This window comes from Megalobrama amblycephala, linkage group LG22, assembly GCF_018812025.1.
Source record: "Megalobrama amblycephala isolate DHTTF-2021 linkage group LG22, ASM1881202v1, whole genome shotgun sequence".
NCBI lineage: Eukaryota > Metazoa > Chordata > Actinopteri > Cypriniformes > Xenocyprididae > Megalobrama > Megalobrama amblycephala.
In genome coordinates this window covers 33,703,619-33,727,618 of record NC_063065.1, presented here as the reverse complement: position 1 = coordinate 33,727,618, position 24,000 = coordinate 33,703,619, and the positions used below count along the sequence as shown (strand labels likewise).

General features: G+C 36.1%; 1 long non-coding RNA gene across 2 annotated transcripts; it reads right to left on the bottom strand.

Moving 5' to 3' along the window:
* Positions 1-5,517: 5,517 nt before the first annotated feature.
* LOC125258628 lies at positions 5,518-9,709 on the bottom strand. 2 transcript variants are annotated; one of them, XR_007182656.1, is made up of 5 exons: positions 9,435-9,709; positions 8,591-8,706; positions 7,503-7,635; positions 6,969-7,116; positions 5,518-5,839 (listed from the first exon to the last, which is right to left on the bottom strand). It is a non-coding gene; the product is annotated as an uncharacterized LOC125258628 (long non-coding RNA). The 2 variants fall into 2 exon arrangements; XR_007182655.1 differs by lacking the exon at positions 6,969-7,116.
* Positions 9,710-24,000: the final 14,291 nt, after the last annotated feature.

Below are 24,000 nucleotides of genomic sequence, written 5' to 3'. Positions count from 1 at the left end.
CAGACCTTCATTCGCAGTTCAAATATTTTAATATTTGATTTAAAACCTTGTGGGTTGTTTTTAGGAAATTATCGTTCAAGATTATATTTAAAGACATTTTTTTTTATTATTATTATTGAGCCCCACATAAATATTCAAAATGAATTTTAATTGAGAAATTGAAAGCATGCTTATTATTGATGAGGTGTATTCAAATCTGTGCAAATTGCATTTTGAATGTATTTTCTGAATAACTTCACAGAAAAAGTCACTGACCCATATGCCAAACGCGACGACCTTGATTTTCTACTCAGCTATTCTTCAGCGAAGCTCAAGGCAAAGGCACTTTAGCAGCTGTTGGTCAGTTCTTTGACAGCTGATCACAGGAACACAGGCATCGGTGAGTAAGATACACCCTTCCTCCCTGTTCCATATGGCGCTGCCCTGAAGGCCCGAGAGCAGCCAGCTGTTAATTTCTGCACCCTTACATTGATTTAATGGTGGTAATGGGATCCCGGCATCTTCAGAACAATGTCACGATGGCGGCGAGGTGTGGATGGGACTGGAAAAGATGCTGGCTGAGTGGTCCTGTGGACATCCCTTTGTAATAACCTTTTGTTAATATCTCCTCAATGGCCCTTGCAATAATCACATTCTGAAGTGGCATGAAATGCTGGAGCGCTCCATAACTGGGCTTGTGGCCGCAGAAGGATGTAATTAACTCATATTGAGTTTCATTATCGTAGAGAGCTCTCAGCTAGCATGCGGTTCAAGTGTATAATTGTCATATTAGATTCAATGCCTTTGAGAGATCAAATAGAGTTTCAATCAAGTTGTCGGAGGTGGCTTCAGGCAGACGCAGATGTGACTGACACAGATCGGCTTGTTTTTGTTGTTGCATGTCTTGTTAACCAGGAAAAATCTGTTACATCTGTTTGCTTTAATCTTGCCGTTGCGTCTTAGGTGCGAGTGATGGATATAAAGACATCATCTTTTGAGAGTCTGATTTGGAAACGCCACACTGTGTTTGTTACTCTTGGCTTTTGAAGATGAGAACGCCCCGGCATATGTTCAAAAGCTCAGCGACACAATACGCTGCTCCGCGTTCTTCCACCTGTGACTCTCTTCTGGTACCACGCTAAAAATGTTTTGTATGTATCTTTATTTGAAGACGCTGTGGAAACTTGTAGAACAAGACGAGAACAGATGTAAACAAAAATAGCCTGAATGTTTGAGGAACTTCTCTGTGCTTGTGCTTGCATTGCTTGAGGTGTGACTTGTTAAAAATGTCTTGGGGTTTTCTTGTTCTTATTCCCATGTGTGAGGCAACATAAATACGGGCATTGATTTCTGCCCTGTCTGACAGATGGGGAAAACATGTGAGTTACATGTTATTGGGTAATAAGAAAAGTTCTAGCTTCCTGATGGCACCTCAGAGGAGCTTCGTGATCTTCTCATTTCTTGAAGATCGAATAGCTGACAGGCATTATAGTCGCATAATGTTCTCCAGATACTCCTGTATGCCAAGGAAGAGCTTCAAATGAACCATTAGAATTGTGTGTGAAGATGGGATCAAGGGAAGAAAAGTGATTAGGCATCGCTCAACCTTCTCACGAAGATTCAACACGCTGTAATACGTCTCAAGTGATACTCGCTCCAGATGAATAGGCAAAAGCCTGTAATGTTCCTTGAGAACATTTGAATATTTCGCTTTTACATTTCCTCTCAAAGAAGGAGGAATGCAGCGCAGCAGGGGAGCATTGGAACAGCTTTTAGATACGATAGCAATGACTTCATCCTTCAGCTTTGGTATATAACTCATCCCATTTGTCATATGGACGTGAATGATACCTTAAATCGTGTGATGTGTTGAGGAGATGTGTGCTTTTACTTGTCTAAGTGATCTGACTCACAAATGGTACTTAGAAGATGGAAAACAGACCAAAAGATTGCATAGTTAGATTGAAAGTAGCCATATTTGGAGATTAGAATATCATAGATGCTGCACCCAAAATCACATACGGTCTTGTACTACATTTGAATTTGAATTTACTTTGCAACTGTTAAAAAAGTATGGGTCCCACTTTATATTAGGTGGCCTTATCTACTATGTACTTACATAAAAAAAATAAGTACAATGTACTTATTGTGTTCTTATTGTATTGCAAAACACTTGTGCTTCTATTGAGGTGGGATTGGTGGTATGGGTAGGTTTAAGGGTGGTTTAAGGTGTAAGGGATGGGTCAAAAATATTATTTGTATTATCAATTACAGAAATGAATCACAGATGTAATTACATGCAGGTATTTTTAAAAGATAAGTACAATTTAAAAACATATATGTACACAATGAGTGCACTGTATCAAATGATTAGTTAAAGTAGTTAAAGCCACCTAATATAAAGTGAGACCAAAGTATGTTCTATATAATATAAATATGGGTAGTATGAATTAAATTCTGACATACTGACATATCTGCCAAGTTGTTAGGATCACATGACCTACCAGTGTCAGTTGCGTCGCTTCACTGCCATTCATAAATCCTCTTCCTGATTAGAAAGGAACGTGTCCATTGAATGCACACTCCAGAATCTCGGCGGAAGTAATAAGTCAGCTGGACATATTTCGTCTACTGTTTTTCAAATATGTATTCGGACATTATACTATATTGACTCATGCTATATAGTAGGTAAGTAGTCGATTTCAGACTTGGGAGTGAACTCTTTTGGCCTGTGGCTCAACCACATCACAAACCACTCAGAACACCTTATTAACTGCATAGCAAAGCCCTAACGTCATGGCAGCAGATTTTGAACAGACAAGCATAGTTTTTCTTCAGAAAATGTTCAAGTCTAGTTTTGTTTGGTGGTATTGTGGATTGGCCCTGTTAAAGCTGTGTTTTTGTCCTTTTCCTCCTCTGGTTTCATTCATTGTTCTTCAAACCCCTGTTTCAATAGAAAGGCGTTGGGGGCATCTTGAGTTTTGTGGAGAATTGCAGAGCAAGCAAGAACTGGCCCACCTTCCCACTGAAGGAGTACAATGCTTCACCCTGGTTAACTTTGTACTTAGTTAAGTTTGGTGGAATGAATGAATCATATAACAGAGAGGCCCCAGGTTTAAATAAAGGGGGGGATGTCGATGCACAGCCAACAAAGTTTTCATGTACATATACAAAGATATATACAACATGTACAAAGATAAGTTACTGTCTCAAACATGAATTTTGATTAAACAATTGTGTATAAATGAATGGGAACATGTTTACTGTAATGCACTTAAAAAAAACACAACCATTCAAAAAAATTGGGGTCAAAGATTTTTTTTTTCAGTCACATGATCCTTCAGAAATCATTCCAATGTTCTGATTTGGTGCTCAAGAAACATTTCTGTTGTGCTGCTTAATATTTTTGTTGAAGCCATGATACTTTTTTTTTTTCAAGATGTTTTGATGAATAGATCACTCTAAAAAATAATGGGTTAAAAATGTTTGCCCAACATGCTGGGCAGTTTTATTTAACCCAACTATTGTTTAAAAATTACTGGCTTAAAATGAACCCAAAATAGGTTGGAAATTAAAAATCAGACACATAATTATAGGCAACAATAATAATCAAAAGGTGCACATTTGGTAATAAGCAATGTTTATTGTTTAATTAATATTCATTAAACATATTAATAAGTGTCAATTGCCAACATACTTTGGGTTCATTTTAAGCGAGCAATACAGTCATTTTTAAACAATAGTTGAGTTAAATAAAACTACCCAGCAGGTTGACCAAACATTTGAAAAACAACCGAATCGCTGGGTTTGTCCATTTTCAACCCAACTTGGGTTGTTTTTAACCCAGCATTTTTTAGAGTGAATGTTCAAAAGAACAGCACACTCAAGGATGACTCATTTTTACTGAAGAATTCAAGTGTTTTAACAAAAACAGAAGCTTCACATTTCTGCTTTTAAACCCTCCGGCCCGCTTGCCTGCTAAGTTTCCATTAAGTCCATAAGTGTATTACTGTAAATGCATTTCCTGTTAGTTGGACAAACTGAAGAATACTGGAAATAACCTGGACTATTCCTTCAAGTACATTGCTTTTTTTATTATTACTCAGTATTTGCTTAGGTAACACGAAACGTGAGCTCTGTTAAATGAAGTGTGACCAACCCTTTCAAAAAGCAGAGGAAATGCGGATTGTTCTCTGTAAACACGGATGAGATGGGAAATGACGGAGTTTTTCTGCTACAGCTGGTTTTCTAACCCACTCCTCCTAACCCCCGTGGGCCGAATCCCAGCACGTCTATGAAGTGTCGCTCCATCCCCCTTCCTTCTAACATCTGCAGAGACCTTTGAGAGGAGAAAGAGAAACTAATGCAATCAGTCGCTCATTTTCTGCCATACAGATGGATGGAGAGACTCCAGTGGAGTGGGGAACTTTACTACAGCCATAAAATCTCTCTTTTCCATGTGATACTGACCACACAATACACAACTAATTGTGAATAATTCTTTCCCAGCCTGTTTTGTGTGCATAACTTCTTAAAGCAGAATATGTCATTTTTATAATAATAACTGAAGAGGTTAAGTAAGGTCTAGCCTCACGCTTTGCTGTTCCAACAGGTCATTTCGAATGAAACTCCAACACTTAAGGTCTGTTAAGGACGATAACTATAACAATAATGATAAATAGGCTATACAGTTCTAAAAATTGTTTTAAATATAAAAGAATAGCAAAGTCCACACCACAACTATAACGATAACGGCAGAAAGAAATGATATGGTTAGAATCACTTTCAGAAAGACTTTTTTTTCCAGTTGATAAACAAGAAAAACATTCACAGCCTATCAGAATCCATCCTGCTTTAAAGGGTTAGTTCACCCCAAAATAAAAATGTCATTAATTACTCACCTTCATGTCGTTCCACACCCGTAAGACCTTTGTTCGTCTTCGGAACACAAATTAAGATATTTTTGATGGATTTAACCACCACTTTCAAGGTCCAGAAAGGTACTAAAGACATCGTTAAAACAGTCGATGTGATTACAGTGGTTCAACCTTAATATTATGAAGCAGTGAGAGTATTTTTTGTGCGTAAAAATTAACTTTATTCAACAATATCTCCTCTTCTGTGTCATTATCATACGTTCTACACTGTAAAAAATTTCCCTGTAAAAAAACGGTAATCTACTGGCAGCTGTGGTTGCCAGCATGATACTGTAAAAATACAGAGCACTACCGTTTTTGAAATTAACAGCCAAATACCGTTTTTTCAGCTACAGTAGATAACTGTAATTTAACAGTTAAATTACAGTACTCTACTGTAGCTGAAAAAAACGGTATTTGGCTGTTAATTTCAAAAACGGTAGTGCTCTGTATTTTTACAGTATCATGCTGGCAACCACAGCTGCCAGTAGATTACTGTTTTTTTACAGGGAAATTCTTTTACATTGATAGCTGTTAAATTATATACTAGTCACAACCAAATCATTCAAATTTTAAATGCTATAATAACTCAGCATTACATGGGTAACAAAAAGGAATAAAGCCAAGTTAGTGTTTTTTTTATTCCGATAAAAATGTAAAAGTATTCAAGTAATATTCAGTGCATATAAAAAATAAACACCCATCAACATATCTCACCAGGCCAGCACATTTTTCAGAAACCAACCTGCATGGGTGTGGGGTGTGTCAACTACACTTTTTAAATGAAGTCCCACTCAAAGTCTATAAGTCTCTTTAAGAGGTTTGACACTTTGGTGTTGACAGTTATGGTTTTCTTTCTTTTTCTTTTTTTCCCAGTTTTTTTGGATGTAACTTTTCCCCGTGCAGCCTTGGTCCCCTTTTCCGGATTTATTCCAACAAAACATCTTTAAAATAAGAGAGAAATATTTTTAGTGAACAATGATTTTATATGGTATGATCAAAATTTTGGTAACACTTTACAATAAAATTTAATTTGTTAAAGGAACACACCAACTTTTTGGGACTTTAGCTTATTCACCGTATCCCCCAGAGTTAGATAAGTCCACACCATTCTCATCTCCGTGCGTGCCATAACTCTGTCTGACGCACCCACCGCTAGCCTAGCTTAGCACAAAGACTGGAGGTAAACGGCTCCATCTAGCCTACTGCTCAATAAGAGACAAAATAACGGCAACATTTTCCTATTTACATGTTGTGATGTGTATAGTTACATTGTGTACTACCAACGGAAAATTAAAAGTTGTGATATTCTAGACCGATATGGCTAGGAACTATACTCTCATTTTTGTGTAATGATCAAGGAACTTTGAGCCGTCCCATGAGTGCAGCGGCGCAATAATATTACACAGCGCCTGAAATAGTCTCCAGCGCTCTCTGTGTAAGCAGGTTGTCACATTAGTTATGTTGACGGAAGTTAGCCTATTTTCAGGCGCTGTGTAATATCATTGTGCCGCATTGTTCCTTGATTATTACGCAGGAATGAGAGTATAGTTCCTAGCCATATCGGTCTAGAAAATCACAACTTTCCGTTTCCCGTTGGTCTTAGTGAGAATGGGGTGTATGGACTTATCTAACCCTGGGGGATACGATGAATAAGATAAAGTCCCAAAAACTCGATGTGTTCCTTTAACAATTTTAGTTAACATGAACTAAGAATGAACAATACTTCTACAGGATGTATTAATCTTAATTATTTTCAATATTTGCATTATTGTTGTTAAAATCAAAAGGGTGTATATGTTAACATTAGTTAATGCACTGAACTAACATAATCAATGAACTATATTAAATACTGTAACAAATGTATCTCTTTGTTAGTTCATGTTAGTTAAAGCATTCACAAATGTTTCCAAATGATATATTATTGTATTGTGATACTATGGCCTTTTAAAGAAAAAAAAGTCACAAGTTTGAGAGAACAAAGTTAAGTAAATTATATAATTATTTTAGGTGGAACTATTTCTTAAAGGGTTAGTTCATTCAAAAATAAAATTTCTGTCATTAATTACTCACCCGTAAGACCTTTGTTCATCTTCGGAACACAAATTAAGATATTTTTCCTGTGTAAACATCACATGCATGTATGTCTGCTCACGTGTTCAGCTTCGGCCAATACTGTGTTGGCATTCGGATGTAAACAAGGAATCCTGCACTGAGTTCACTACGTATGACAACAGTTCATATTGTTAAATAAAGTCAATATTTTTTTTGCTTTGCTTTTTTGGTGCACAAAAAGTTCTTGTCACAAATTTAAGGTTGAACTACTGCAGTAACGTTGACAATTTTTACTACAATTTGAATACACTTTTTGGGCTTCCAAAACTTGGACAAATGTAATGCCATTACAATGCTGGAAGAAGCCAGGATCTTATTTAAAATAACTCAGATTTTGTTTGGCTGAAAGAAAAATGTCATATTCACCTAGGTTGGCTTGAGGGCGAGTAAATCATGAGATGATAAATTTCATTGTTGGGTGAACTATTCCTTTAAGTCACCAAACTATACTAACATATTAATTAATAATAAATGATATGAGTGCAAATTTACCTTTGAAGGAATTCCAGTGTGGATGCTGCTTCCTCCTGGTACAGCAAATTAAAGATATAATACAGAGAGAACAATGCAGCAAGTCCTTCCAGGCTGATCATCCACCGTTTCATCCATTGCTCCGGATTTTCACCTACACCATAAAGGAATGGATAGAACAATGTTTATTCTATGATCTCTAGAAAGTGTAGAAAAGGCAGTGAGAAAATTCTTTCATAACCTAACAATGTCTTTGAATGGTAAGTGACATTGCTGACCCATAGACAAATTCTGTCATTAATTCCTCACCCTCGTATCGTTCCACACCCGTAAGACCTTTGTTCATCTTCAGAACACAAATTAAGATATTTTTTATGAAATCTGAGAGCTCTCAGTCAAAAGAATCTTAATTTGTGTTCTGAAGATGAACAAAGGTCTTACGGGTTTGGAACAACATGAGGGTGAGGAATTAATGACAGAATTCAAATTTTTGGGTGAACTATCCCTTTAATGGCAGGCCATCTTTCAAGATGGAAAAAAAGGTTAAACACAATAAATTGTATAGTGATAAAAAAACTATGAGGTTTATATAGGTGAACTAAATTCTCAAACTAAGAATAAGACTTGGCTTAGTATATATTGCACATGGAAAAGACAGTTACTATTAACACTACACACAGTTTTAAATTGAACAGACACTGAACTGTTTAGTTGAATGTTTTTTTAACATAATTAGAAACTTGTAAACTACATAAAAGAGGGTGTATGTTTATTACATTAGAAAAAAAAAGACAAAATATCATCTTAACAAAAGCAGGGGTGTGCAAAAGATTGTGTGAATGTCTGTTTTCCAGGTAGCCACAGAAGAGTGAATAATTATGTGGTTGATTGATTGTGTGTCTGTAAGCTATGGGTGTATTCTGCATGCTACTGGAAACATGCATGTGAATTTGCATGTGCTTCATAAATGCACAGATAACACTGCATGTGTTACATGTGTGCATAAGGTTTGCAAAAGTACATAACTCTGATTTTACTAAATCAGGAATACATGTAAATCAATTTAAAAGCTCCTATAAAAGAAAATCAAACCACTTTTGCAATATTACCTGTTTATAATACAGCTGTTCAAGGCAGTAGTTCCAGGCATCTTGAGGATTTGACCGCATTACAGTTCCATATCACTTCGCCAAACGATTTCAGTTATCTCAAAGGTCCTTAGAGCCTAAAAACCGCAAAAGAACAAAACCCCACAAAGAAATTGATCAAGCAAATAAATATAACAAACAAGAGGATAAAAATGAAAAACCTTTTCCATGTTTTATTGTCTAACGCATACTCTCATTCTCCTGCTCTTTATCACATACAAACGCACACACATATAGTGCAGACGCACATAGACTTAAAAATACACAGAAATTTTATCAAATAATTTTGCAATTAAAAAGCACTGTGACATTTTTCAGATGCGATGTAATAACGTAAGTTGTAAAATGACGATCTGAATTAGCAACGGAGGACTGGATGAGATGTGTAATAAATAATTACATACAATATCGTTTTAAGAACAAAAACCTGAAAATGTCTTGAAATACAACATCTGAACAATATCTTGAGGTGTGATGACCGAGGAGGAATAACGTTACTGACGACGGGCCGCTTCGAGTCGTGGCTGCATTACAATCTCGGATAGGCCCATGCATTGTTTTTCTAATAATTCAGCGGCCCGTCGTCAGTTATTCCAAAACCTAACGTTAAAATCGGAGTTTGGAGAACACGAACTACTGAAAAGCCTCACCGTTGATAACTGTCTATCGGTCTCTTTTACAGTCGTCTGTCTTTCAGTAACACGCGATTCGCGCCAACAGCCAAAAATATCTCAAGAGCCACGAAAAAGGCGATTTTACATGTTGAGTGCAACATAATAAAAGTACAACAAAGAAATAATCTTACCTTGAACAGTTTCCTTCTTAAGAGATTCCGTTGGTTGACCGCAGCACTTCAGCAGTAGTTTGAATGTGGCTCGTTGAAGATGCTCCGCCCCCATGTGCTGTTCTTTACAGTATTAGGCCGTTTTTCTCAGGAACAAACCTTTTTACTGTTAAGTGCTGTAAATTTACTGCAAGTAATTAATTTACCGACCATTAGCTGTAAATTTACAGGATTTAACTGTTTATTGAAATTACGGTATTTTACTGTTGGATATTGGCTGTAAATTTACAGCAGTTTTTTACAGTGTACGTCAGAATGAAAAGTCATTATTGGCCGGCTTCTGCGTCAGCATCACACGCATGCGTCATGCTGCTCACGTGATCAGCTTTGGCAAATACTGAGCCCGCGTTGTGACTTCGAACCTGGAAGCTCTGAACGTAAACAGTGTATGAGAATGACACAGAAGAGAAGAAATTGATGAATAAAGTCATTATTTTTGTGCACAAAAAGTATTCTTTTCGCTTCATAACATTGAGTTTGAACCACTGTAGTCACATCAACTGTTTTAACGATGTCTTTAGTACCTTGATGAACCTTGACAGTGGTGGTTAAATTGCTGTATGAACGAATCATATACCTCTCGGTTTTCATCAAAAATATCTTAATATGTGTTTTCCAAAGATGAATGAAGGTCTTATGGGTGTGGAACCACATGAGGGTGAGTAATTAATGACAGAAATGTCATTTTTGGGTGAACTAACCCTTTAAAGTGCTTGAGCATTTAAAGCGGCAGACGACGAAACTGCAGCGAATGCTTAAAATAAACAGAACAATATCTTTCTGTAATATAGTTATAATTATCGTTTTTGGTGTGAATGGGCCTTAACCCTTATGCCCTGTTAACACCTGGTATAAAGATGTGTTTTGATCGATCGGATCACAAGTAGATGAGGGAGACACATTCCTGTTTCTCTTTGTCCTCTTTCGATCAATTCTGATTTCTTCAAGGGGCCTTAAATCCCTGATATCATGTAATTTCGAACAAAATCAGGCGAAAACAAAGTTCATTTTGTATTCCTTTTGGGAATTTGAAACGACTTGCCAAAGCAAACTCTCAGTAAAAGTTCGCTCCAGCTGCAAAACACCTTCTTACTGGTCTGTGATGATAGGGGGTGTGTGCCGAGGCTCCGCCTTCTTTCATGTGGAACTCTTCTCTGACTCATTTCATCTGTCGAGTCCTTCGAGGTTAGATCTCCGCAGGTGAAAACATGAACACACTGGATAGAAAATAAAGTTTTTCATATTTTTTCACTGACACTGTTTTTCATGTTAGATACTGTAAAGCTGTTTGCTTTTAAGCAATTTATTGAATAAAACGGCATATAAATAAACATGACGTGACTTTAATGGAGTGCTGATTTGCAGAGCTCATGCTAACATACCCATGTTATGTTTTCTGTAAAAAATGCTTGCTGTTTTCTCATTTTTGTTGTTTATTTTGTTTTATTTTTATTTTGAGAGGAAGGCGTGCAGCACATATTTACATATTCATCTAAACGTCGCTCTCAGCAGTGTGGGCGGCGTCAGATGTTTGATAACAGTATATCGCTGCTCACGTATTTCGAACTTCGTTTTACCCCTAAACGAAGAATGAAAAAGAACTTTGCTGTGAGTACATCATACTGCTTGTACGGAAGAGGATTAGGGCCAAGCAATAATAAAACCATCTCGAGATTGAAGTTGTTAAATTTCGAGAAAAAAGTCGAGATAAAATGTTGAGAATAAACTCGTTAAATTATGAGAAAAAACTCGTTAAATTTCGAGAAAAAAGTCGAGATAAAATGTTGAGAACAAATTCATTAAATTATGAGAAAAAAAGTCATTACATTTTGAGAAAAAAAGTAGAAATAAAATGTTGAGAATAAACTCATTAAATTATGAGAAAAAAATCATTAAATTTCAAGAAAAAAGTCAAAATAAAATGTTGAGAATAAACTAGTTAAATTACGAGAAAAAACTTGTTAAATTTCAAGAAAAAAGTAAAAATAAAATGTTGAGAATAAACTCGTTAAATTATAAGAAAAAAATTGTTAAATTTCGAGAAAAAAGTCGAAATAAAATGTTGAGAATAAAGTCATTAAATTACAAGAAAAAAGTCGTTAAATTAAGAGAATTCGTAATTTAACGAATTTGTTCTCATAATTTAACGACTTTTTTCTCGTAATTTAACGAGTTTATTCTCAACATTTTATCTCGACTTTTTTCTCGAAATTTAATGAGTTTTTTCTTGAAATTTAACAACTTTAATCTTGAGATGGTTTTATTTTTTTTATTATGGCTTGGCCCTAATCCTCTTCCGTACTGCTTGTGATATGGACATGAGTGATAACTTAAAATATTGTTGTGATGGCAGAAATTTGTCAGTTATTGTCAAATACTATGTACGTCAGTATTTATCGATATGAATCAAGCAGAATTTAGAGTCAGATCTCTCCATTTTGTTTCCAGCATGCTTTGTGGTTAAGGCATTCTGAATGTTTATTAGCACACTGTTTGGATGTTCTGGGTGGTATCGCTAAGCCGACCCCCATGTCTCTGTGGAATTCTAGTCTCTAGATGTCTTGAGTCCTTCCTTCAATGTAAGTCTATGGGATTTTCTTCACATCCCTAGACAAAATATTGGCAAACTTAGCTAATAATAGTTTGTGAAAAGTGTGAAAAGCAGTGGTTTGCCTTTCAACTTTTTTTAACAATACTCTGATGATGCAATCCTGCAGGAGGATATCACTTCCTGTCAGTAGCTCCATGCTGGGCACTTCCACTACGTCTTCTCCAAATGACTGGCCAAACACTAGCTCTGGTTTCCTCCAATCTGTGTAATCCAATAGGGATTGTCACCCTGGTGGAAGCTTGAGGAAACAGATGTGTTAAGATAAGAGAGATGTTGACCTGATCCTGCCGAGGAACATGTGCTGACAAACCCCCCACCCCCTCATCTCCATTTCTTTGTCTTTCCAGCTGCTTCCGTCCCATGATTTGTCCAGGAACAGTCACCTCAGCCGGTCTTAGACTCTGACGTCCACCACCTTCATTTTATGATGGTGGGTTTGTAAATCATTCATGTTTATTTGGATCCCATTCTTATAGTTCCCCTGAAGGGAGTATGTGAGTGATTAAAAGCACATGAGTTGAAGAGTTTGACTGCTAAAGAAAATAAGAACGACAGACACACAAACACATTCCACACAGTGATTGTTAGTTTATGATCGGTCCCAGACAGCATAAATGATGCATATAGACTTGTGAAACCAATCAGCTGAAGAAGGAATACAGATACAGTATGTTTGAAGAAACATTAAAATCTATTAAAATGTGCATGCCTGCTTAAGTGTTTCATTTTTGGTTAATTAAATATCATTCTTGTGCTTCATTTACACTGAATAATACACAGTGATCCACTGCAGCTGTTACTGTCAACTAAACCTACACTCTAAAAGATGCAGGGTTAAAACAACCCACGTTGGATTGAAAATGGACAAACCCAGCGATTGGGTTGTTTTAACCCAGTTGTTGGGTTAAACGTTTGCCCAACATGCTGGGCAGTTGTTGTTTAAAAATGACTGTATTGCTGGCTTAAAATGTTGGAAATTAAAAATCAGACACATAATTACTAGAGACAACAATAATAATCAAAAGGTAAACATTTATTAATAAGCACTTTAATAAATGTTTATTGTTTAATTATTATTCATTAAACATATTAATGTTCATTCATTAAACATATTAATAAATGTTAATTTCCAACATACTTTGGATTCATTTTAAGCCAGCAATACAGTCATTTTTAAACAATAGTTGAGTTCAATAAAACTACTCAGCAGCTTGGGCAAATATTTAATCCAACCACTGGGTTAAAACAACCCAATTACAGGGTTTGTCTATTTGCAACCCAACTTGGGTTGTTTTTAACCCAGCATTTTTTAGAGTGTAAAACTAGCCATATTTAAATTGTTTTCAACAATTCAAAAGCTGAAATCAAATATAATATAAATATTAGATGAAAACCTTAAAAAAAATATTCAAAACAAAGTTGGTATGTTGTGATTCATCTTAGTGCTCGATGGCTTGGTTCAAGTCTCAGAAATCTTCATTGAAAATCCAATGGAGAAAATGAATAGGGAACATTCTTTGGAATCAAGAATGCTGGAAAAATTAGATTCTTGACTTCTATATAGATGGTTAAATATGCTGCATGTTACAAAGACAGGACTATTTACAATCACAAAGCAAATGAAAGAAAGAAATAAGACCAATTGCAATGAAATATGAAAACAAATGCAAAAATAATAATAATAATAATAATAATAATAAGACTAACTGAAATACCTGTAATTTCTGTAATGTTATCACTGAATGTTTGCCAATTAAAATCTTTATAATGTGCAATCCTTTAGAATGTTGGAGGAATATCAGTACAGTACTCCAGTACAGTAAAATACTATTTGTAAGCTTTCTTGCCTGTCTATTTCTGCATATAAGTGCTGCATTTTTCATAACAGTTTTTTTTTTTTTTTTTTTTTTTTTTTAAGGTGTGAAAGTCTATCTCTGAAATAGTCGAGATTTCAGCATAAAATGCATGAATCCCCAGCTATTGGAGGTTATATTTCACTGCTCACCTATTGCACTTAGATAAAGATTCTAAGGTGAGCAGTCCTTGAGGACATCTTCAAAGTGAGAAGGACATCAGAGGAAAGTGAATGAACCGGGCGCCCTCTTCTCCACATACTTATAATACATTTCATGTGCGACGCTGCTGGCCAGCCTGTCACAGGCATCACACGCCACAGCATTTCACAACCATTCACTTGATTTAGCAGCCTCACTTACTCAAACTCCTGAATATGCCATGATAGCACTATAGAATTTTACAAAGTGCTTCCTGGGCATCTATATGTACAAATTGAGGGAGTTTTCTTTTTTTTTTTTTTTTTTTTTAACAAAAATAAAATGAAAAATGCTTTCAAAGAAATTAATTCGTAAAACTTTGGCATGATTTAAAGGGGACTTATTATGCCGCTTTTACAAGATGTAATATAAGTCTCTGGTGTCCCCAGAATGTGTCTGTGAAGTTTCAGCTCAAAATCCCCCACAGATCATTTATTATAGCTTGTCAAATTTGCCCCTATTTGGGTGTGAGCAAAAACACGCCATTTTTGTGTGTGTCCCTTTAAATGCAAATGAGCTGCTGCTCCCAGCCCCCTTTCCAGAAGAGGGCGGAGCTTTAACAGTTCGCACTTTGATTGCTCAACAACAACAAAGCTGGAGAATCTCACGCAGCCAAAATGAGGATTGTCAGTAACAGTGTTCAGCCTTACATTGTTCAAACCGGAGTCGACACTGATGGAGAGACTCAGGAAGAAGTTACAACTTTTAGAATGAAACTGGATGTTTCTGAATGGTAGTTGTTGTGGAGTTGATTCAACTCATTGACTAGCATGTGCCGTCATGTTCATCTATTGTGCAAATCCAGTGTTGAATTGATCCTCGTTTGTGAAGCAGTCCGGTGTAAAATGACGGCATGTCAACAAAACTCTACTACAACAACTCTTTTCCTCTTCCAAACATGGCCTCAACCCCTTTCTTTTGTGTTCTCAGGGGCGGGTTTATGTAAATTTTAGGGTTAGTGATGTCATTAACCCAGGAAGAAGCTTGTTGTAGTCCCTATCAGCCGTTTGTTGTAGTCTTTAAACAGAGAATTCTTTAAAAGAAAATATCTCCCTTTGCATTGAACTTTGAGCATCGCAACTTTGCAGATGTTGTTTATGCTCAAACAGCAACATTACACACTAACTAAAGTTGAAAAAGTGAAATCATAATCAACCACCCCTTTAATTAAAATGACAGAACCAGTTCTTAATTTGTGGCCATGATGTATCTTTTCTTCTGCATGTCATATGTGAGGTTCTGTACCTGGTAACTGAACATACTTCATCATTTGTGAACTGTTGCTTAAATAACTTGATGAGAAAGTCGTTGTCTGTTTCAGTGATTTGTGTTCTCATATTAAGGAAAAAAGAAAAGATGTTTTATATGAACTTGATCTTGGTCATTTCTTATGAGGCCTACGACCACTAAAAATACCATTTGTCCCCAGCATATGATGCGTGTCTCCTTCAATGTGCCGGAGGCTTCTAGCTTTTGTCTTGAACAAATCAGTTCCCATCCTCACGTCCTCAATCACCGCTCTTGAGGCTGTGCATCAGGTTCTTCTGTATCTCCTGAAAGAGATTGCGTCTCATCTGAGGGAGTGTGAGTGAATGAGAAAGAGCAGAGTTCTAACAAGACAAGAAGCCAATCAAAGTGCAGGGCTCTGCTGGATCTGACAGAAGAAGTGATAAGAGCCTTTGAACCCCAGCCTGCCGAAGGCCCCCGGCTTGGCTCTAGCTTGGCCTTCCTTTGATACCGACCTCAGAGAGCCAGAACCTTCCAGATCTATCACAGTAGGAGATGTGTATACACACACACACACTGATACTGATCTCAGACCTGAAGAGATCATCACATTGAACATCACTTAGGAATGAGAATGATGTCATGTTTGCGTCAACACTCAGCCAAGCCTTTCATAAACAGTTGGGTAACACTTTCATTGATAACAAACATTTGTGATTCTCTACTAAGACCGCATTTTAAAGGCATCACAGGTGCTCTCCTGACATGGAAGTTGTTCCATGTCAGGAGAATTTGTTGCCTTCAGTGATACCTTCAGCGTCATACAGTGTGTATCCTTCAAGGGTTAGTTCACCCAAAAATGAAAATTCTGTCATTAATTACTCACCCTCATGTCGTTCCACACCTGTAAGATTTTCATTCATTTTCAAACACAAAATAAGATATTTTTGATGAAATCCAATGGATCAGTGAGGCCTTCATTGACAGCAACACAATTATCACTTTCAAATGCCCAGAAAGCTACTAAAAACATATTTGAAAATGTTCATGTGACTACAGTGGTTCAACCTTAATGTTATGAAGTGACGAGAATACTTTTTGTGCGCCAAAAAAATAACGACTTTATTCAACAATATCTAGTGATGGGTGATTTCAAAACACTGCTTCATGAAGCTTCAAAGCTTTACGAATTTTTTGTTTCGAATCAGTGGTTCAGAGCGTGTATCAAACTGCCAAAGTCAAGATTGTACCACAGCTGTACCAAACAGTGACTTCAAAACCAAGGTACGTACCGAAACATCATGTTTGTGTACCGTTACACTCCTATACAACATATTTCGTTTTCCATTGAAGAAAGAAAGTCATACCCGTTTAGAATGGGCTGGGAAAATAATGTCAGAGTTATTGTTTTTGGGGGAACTCTCCTATTAAGTGCTATGCAGATGATTTTCTGCAGACCTCAGTTCTAACCCTGTCTCAAGTGACACGAATACTGCTGTGGAAAAGCATACTGCATGTCCACATTGGAAAAACTCTTTCCACCCATAGAGTGTGAAAGGCAAAATATGTCACACAAAGATGTTCATGTAAAGGTCATGGAACGGTTCTTTTCCTGCTCGTTTCTTTATTTCATGACAGATTCAGTCTGTAAGACACGTGCTCTTTGGCCTGAATTAAGTTCCATAGTTCTGTTCCAGTTGTGAGCTGCCTCGCTGTCTACCGTCTTCGTCGCCAGCTACTTTCTCAGGCAGCTTCCTAAGCGAAATGGAATGATCGTAAGTAGGGCTGGAAATGGGGTGAAACAGAGTCCGGGAAGTAAATTTAGAGAGGGACGCTGTTGCGGTTCAATCTGGTTTCAATATTTAAGGGAAATGAAAGGATTTCTATCGTGTTTTTAGTCCAAAGAAGCTGTACAAATCACGAGTTCAGTTGTGTCTGGGGTTGCGCAATGTTGACTTTCATGAATGCTGCCAGAAGATTCTATCAGTGTGCATCATCAGCAAGGAAATTTATTTCAGAGGAAGAACTTACTTCAGATTAAATTAATCCCCAGGGTCAACTTTATTTATTATCACTATTATAACTAATAGTTATGTTAGCCTAAATGTCTACCTTAAAGGGATACTTCACCCAAAAATGAAAATTCTGTCATCATTTACTCACCCTCAAGTTGTTCCAAACCTGTATGATTTTCTTTCTTCAGCTGAACACAAAAGAAGATATTTTAACCAGACAGTTGATTTATCCATTGACTTCCATAGTAGGGAAAAAAATGGAAGTCAATGGCTAAAGTCAACTGTGTCTGGTTACTAACATTCTTCAAAATATCTTCTTTTGTGTTCAACAGAAGAAATAAACTCATATAGTTTTGGGACAACTTGAGGGTGAATAAATGATGACAGAATTTTAATTTTGGGGTGAAATATCCCTTTAAATGAAAAGTAAATCTAGAAACTGGTGCTTGAAAATCATTTGGAAAGTTAGTCAGCCAATGTTGATAATGTGTTATAATTTGGGATTAAGTTGTAATCTAAAAAAGGTCAATAATTATTATTATTTATTGTTAAAGGTGCCATAGAACTTCTTTTTAAAAGATGTAATATAAGTCTAAGGTGTCCCCTGGATGTGTCTGTGAAGTTTCAGCTCAAAATACCCCATATATTTTTTAACTACCTATTTTGGGGCATCATTAACTATGAGCCGATTCAGGCTGCGGCCCCTTTAAATTGTCATGCTCCCCGCCCACGGAGCTCGCGCTTGCCTTTAACAGCATAAACAAAGTTCACACAGCTAATATAACCCTCAAAATGGATCTTTACAAAGTGTTCGTCATGCAACATGTCTAATTGCGTAAGTATGGTATTTATTTGGATGTTTACATTTGATTCTGAATGAGTTTGATAGTGCTCCGTGGCTAGCAGCTAATGCTACACTGTTGGAGAGATTTATAAAGAATGAAGTTGTGCTTATGAATTATACAGACTGCAAGTGTTTAAAAAATGAAAATAGCGACGGCTCTTGTCTCCGTGAATACAGTAAGAAACGATGGTAACTTTAACCACATTTAACAGTACATTAGCAACATGCTAACAAAACATTTAGAAAGACAATTTACAAATATCACAAAAAATATCATGATATCATGGATCATGTCAGTTATTATTGCTCCATCTGCCATTTTTCGCTGTTGTTCTTGCTTGCTTACCTAGTCTGATGATTCAGCTGTGCTCATCCAGACGTTAATACTGGCTGCCCTTGTCTAATGCTTGAACATGAGCTGGCATATGCAAATATTGGGGGCGTACATATTAATGATCCCGACTGTTACATAACAGTCGGTGTTATGTTGAGATTCGCCTGTTCGTCTGAGGTCTTTTAAACAAATGAGATTTATATAAGAAGGAGGAAACAATGGAGTTTGAGACTCACTGTATGTCATTTCCATGTACTGAACTCTTGTTATTCAACTATGCCAAGATAAATTCAATTTTTAATTCTAGGGCACCTTTAAATATTTGTTATATTTACCACTACTAATTAATCTTTTTAGCTATCATTTACGCAGATTCTTTACTACTGTAAAACAACAACAACAACAACAACAACAAAAAACCTCTTGATCCACAACTTATGTATCTTAGCAATTTTCAGCACTGATAATAAGCAAGTGAACTGAATCCATAGCAACTCCAATAAAGGTCACTTACACAAGCCATACAAATTGTTCTCCTATTGTGAAGGTCACAAGGGACTCCACTATTGCTATTGCTAAAGTCAACATATCGCTTGAGACTTACTGATATTAAAATTATAATTAAGCTTTATTTGGAGCACTACTTGTGAACATTTCTTAATATTAAAGCCTAAATGTGTTTGATAAGGATTGTATGAACTTTGAATAATACCAGTCTTTAAAGTGTAACTAAAGTATATTTGCAATAGCTCTACTTTAACACAATCAAATATACTTAAGTATAGCTTTAGTTGGACCTCAACACTGGTTTCCCACAATTAAAGTGCATTAAAGGGATAGTTCAGCTATAAATGAAAATTCTGTCATCATTTATTCACCCTCAAGTCCAAACCTGTATGAATTTCTTTGTTCTGCTGAACACAAAGGAAGATATTTGGAATAATGTCAGTAACCAAACAGATCTCGCCCCGCATTAACTACCATAGTCTTGTTGAATATCTTGTTCGCACTGTTACAGAAGTAAAATGGGTTGCAAATGCCTTTTCATGTTAATTTCAAAATGAAAAAAAAACAATCCAGTTTTACTTCTTTATTCCAAAATCAACAATTCAGCAACAGAAGTTTAATAAAATTGTTAGTACAGTATACACACAGTCATGTTAAAATAACTCCAAAGGCTTCATGCCATTCCATCAGCAAGCCCACACATGCCCCACAAACACAGAGTGCGTATGGGCCAAGGAGATCCAAAAAAGTGTTTACTGTCATATCTGTCAGGCCGGGCTGCTTTCTCAAAATCCACTTCCTCCCTCTGGCTTAGAGTTGAAGAAACATAGGTGAGAAAGGTTACAGGTGCAGCAGGGAAAACTCACCTTGAGGGAAACATCGGAAATGTCATTTACGCTAGAGAAAGGGGGAGCAAATGCCCTACCTGAACATAATCCAGCTCTGTACCGCAGTCGGGCAGAGAGCATATTCTGCATACACACATGCAAAACAAACAGACGCGCACACATGCGCACTGCAATCTCAACATATAAAAAGAGCATCTATAATTGCATCTTCACCTGTGAAAAAGGAGGGCAAAATAACCTCAGGGCTTTTCTGGCAATATTGCAACGAAGTCAGAGAAAATTAAACAAATGCTGTTCTAACTGGTTGAGCACGCTTGTATTTAAAGCTCGTATCTGACTTGAGCTCCTAAGAGAGAGTAGGAGAGGCTGTGTGCTCGTTTTTTGGCAAGAGCGTTAGCTCCAACCCCCTCAGAGCCTGTGCTATTTTGTAGTGTTAAGAATACATTTGCTGCCTGCCGTGAGTGTTTTACCTGAGAGAATGGCTCTGGAAGAGATGCAAAGAAAAGATAAAACATTGGCTAAAGCCAGAGACTGTCACTTGATATGTTTGCCCTGCTGATCTAGTGGCCACTTGGGAACAAACGACTTGAATACACAATTACCCCAGACACCTTTACACCTTTTGAAATTATGGCCAATTATTATGCTGTTATTATATATGTGAGAGACGATTTCACATTCTGTGGAACATAAAGGTTTGTGAATGGTGCTCATTGCGAATAAATGGAGTCATTCTCAGGAATTATATATATATATATATATATATTTTTATATATATATATATATATATATATATATATATATATATATATATATATATATATATATATATATATATATATACACTGTTACTGAAAGAAGTCTCTTATTTTATTTAATTAAAAATACAGCAAAAACAGTAATATTGTGAAACGTTATTACAATTCAAAATGACTGTTTTCTCTCAAGGTGTGTAGGCACCTATTTTATCCAATGGTGGTCTTCTTCTTCTTCTGATGTCTATGGCATCCCATAAAACCGCTTGCAGGAAAGTTATAAAATTTGGCACACAGATAGAGGACAGGCTGAACTGTCACCATAGCAAATTTGGAGTCTCTATCTCAATCCCTCTAGCGCCACCAACTGTCTGAACTTGCACTTACATTTTTGCTAATAACTTTTGAACCATAATGGCTTAAAACATTTCTTCCCCTCTGACCCTTGGTTCAAGACGATTCAATTGCATTATCCGTCATGAAAAAAACCCTACGTTTTCTAAATCCTCCTAGGCCGTTGCTCTGATTTTCATGAAAACTGAACCGGATCAGCTTCAGACCATGGCGACAAAAAGTTGTGGAATTCAAGTTGATTTGTCAAATTGTTTCCAAAAAACGTGTGAAAGTATTTTATGTAGCACTTGCAAAAATTGACGTGAGGCTCTATCTCTTCAACGCTTTATCATATTCAGACCAAACTTGGTCCATGTCATCACAAGCATGATCTGAGGTTACATGCAGTGTTTTGGGGAAGCGCCACCTACTGGTCCGGAGATACTTGGCTTATAACTTCTGAACGGTTTTTCAAAAAGTGGTCTCGTTAGATTCAGGGTGTCATGCCAAATGGAATGATATCCAATTTTCCCATATCGGTCATTTTGAATTTTGTAGTAAAATGTTGTATTTTACAAACTCATGAACATATCATTATGAAACTCTGAGAAGTTTCAGACCTAGTGGTGAAAAAAAAAAAAAAAAAAAAATGTACATGCTTATAACTTTGGGTGTGGTTGACTTATTTTCACCAGAGTGAAAATAATCTCCTTAGAATCCTGAATCTTTTGCAGAGTCCAATGAAACCAAACATGCTAGATTGACATTGTGATTTAGCATTACAGTGACAGTCTTTGAACCGAATGACAATGTCGGTCTGATGCTAGCTTCCTTGTTTGCTTCTTTTGTGCGTGGCCCCTTAATTGCTGCTTGCAGCTATATTTTAAAATCAAATTCATTCATTTTAAGTCAAAGCTGAATTTTCTGCATAATTTCTCCAGTCTTCAATGTCTTATGATACTTTGGAAATCATTCTAATTTGCAAGAAACATCTCTTATTATTAATAATGTTGAAAACAGCTTTTCTGCTTCATATTTTTGTGAAAATGAAACAGGTTTTTCATGATTCTTTGACTGAAGAAAGTTTTTATTTGAAATACTTTATTTGTGTCAGTGTAAAAAATCTGTACTGTTACTTTTGCTCAATTTAATCCTGAATAAAAGAAATTAACTCCCTGAGGTCTGAAAACGCGCCGGCGCGTTTTGCAGGGTTTTTTTCACATTGCAGCAAAACAGACTTAAAATACTCCATCATTTCTTGTCATAGAGACATAAGTAATATATCAATTGAAACTATAGAATATCTTCTTTTATTTGTGTACACTCAGAGTAAAAACACAATGTTGTGCTTTTTGTAAAATGAAGAAAACTAACATGATGCGTGATCTCTCCTCTCCCTCTGAACGAAGTCCAATCTGATAGTTCTCAGAAAATGAACTGTAACTTATGAATACTAATGACAAAAAAAATGACACTTACGTCTAAAGAAATGTTGAAATGTCAGGTTTTAAATCGTGCAAGTCAAATCGAAAACAAACATTCTGTGTTTATGTAATCTGTATGAAAAGAGAGCCATGTCAGAAGTCTGTGATTCAGCTCATTATCCGCTAATGCGGCCACGCCCACAAAGCCAGCGCTATTCAGACGCAAATTCAGAGGCAATACATGCATTCATCGTCTCAATCGTGTATTTATTGTCTTGAAAAGTATTTATTTGGATGTTAAAGCAATGGTTAGCGATCTCTAGAAGACATGCCGTTAGTTCCTAGTTCCGTTTCTTCTTTAGCATCGGCATTTGTGGACTAAAAGTGCACAGAGCACCCTCCGGCTGCAAGTATGAATTAAAAACACAGTATCCAGCACTCATAGTGATGACAATAAATATTATTTCTCAGTATAGAAAATTGACATAAATATATAAGAATCCATCAATATTTCTCCAAATGTGCATGCTTTTAAGCTAAAAGCCTATATGAAATGCCATAGAGGTAACATAACTGTTCAGACACTTTACACCACAGAAATACATTATATTTTAAAGAACATAATAGAATACCATTATTTTAAATTGTACAAATATTTCACAGTATTGCTGTTTATGATGAGCTGAGACAGTATTACAGAGGGTTTTTTTCACAGCCTACCTGACTGAAAGGCCTCATTAATATGCAAGTCATTTCAGGTCATTATTATGTGATTCTTTTGTCTTCTCAGGTGTAAATGGACATTATTCATGGAGATTCACACCTCCACACATACTGTGTTTCTTGACAAAAAGTGTCTTACAAAAACTAAATCAATATATTGTTTTATATGAAGGAGTAGGCAGCATAATTTTTACATAATTCTGAAGCAAAAACTCTAGTCTACAACCTCCAATACCCAAAAGTCTTGTGAACATTGATTTAATATACTTTTTTTTGGCCTTATTTCAGTGACTTAAGTTTTTGTTTTTTCAATAACCACGCATAAACATTATTCCTTCAAAAACACAAACATGTACATACATGTTCCTCACATATTATTGTAGCCTAGTTTGTGCCGAATACAGTGTAATGACACTTTTGTCATTTATATGTTTATGAACAACTGAAAAAAGCACAAATGTCAGGGCATGTCAAAACTTCTCCAAGCCCCAAATCAGCCTCAGACTCCAGAGGGTTAAAACCATTACTTACTGATTCCAATTTTTTTAACAGTACAGTACATATATTTTTTCTCCCTTACATACAGTTGTTGAAGTATTGCGCTTCACAAAGACAATAAAAGTGTAAAATATTCATAAATAGTCAAATACTGTAAACAAAACCTGATAAAAAAGTCACTCTTAAATAGGAAATATCAAACAATTTTCTTTTTGATTTGAGAATGTCACAGAATAAAGACAAATTCTGCATAAATCATTTATTGAAACTGCATAGATATTGAAATCATATTTTAAATTCCAACAAAATGTACATAGATTTTTTATCAATAATATTAATTAGACAATATTCTGA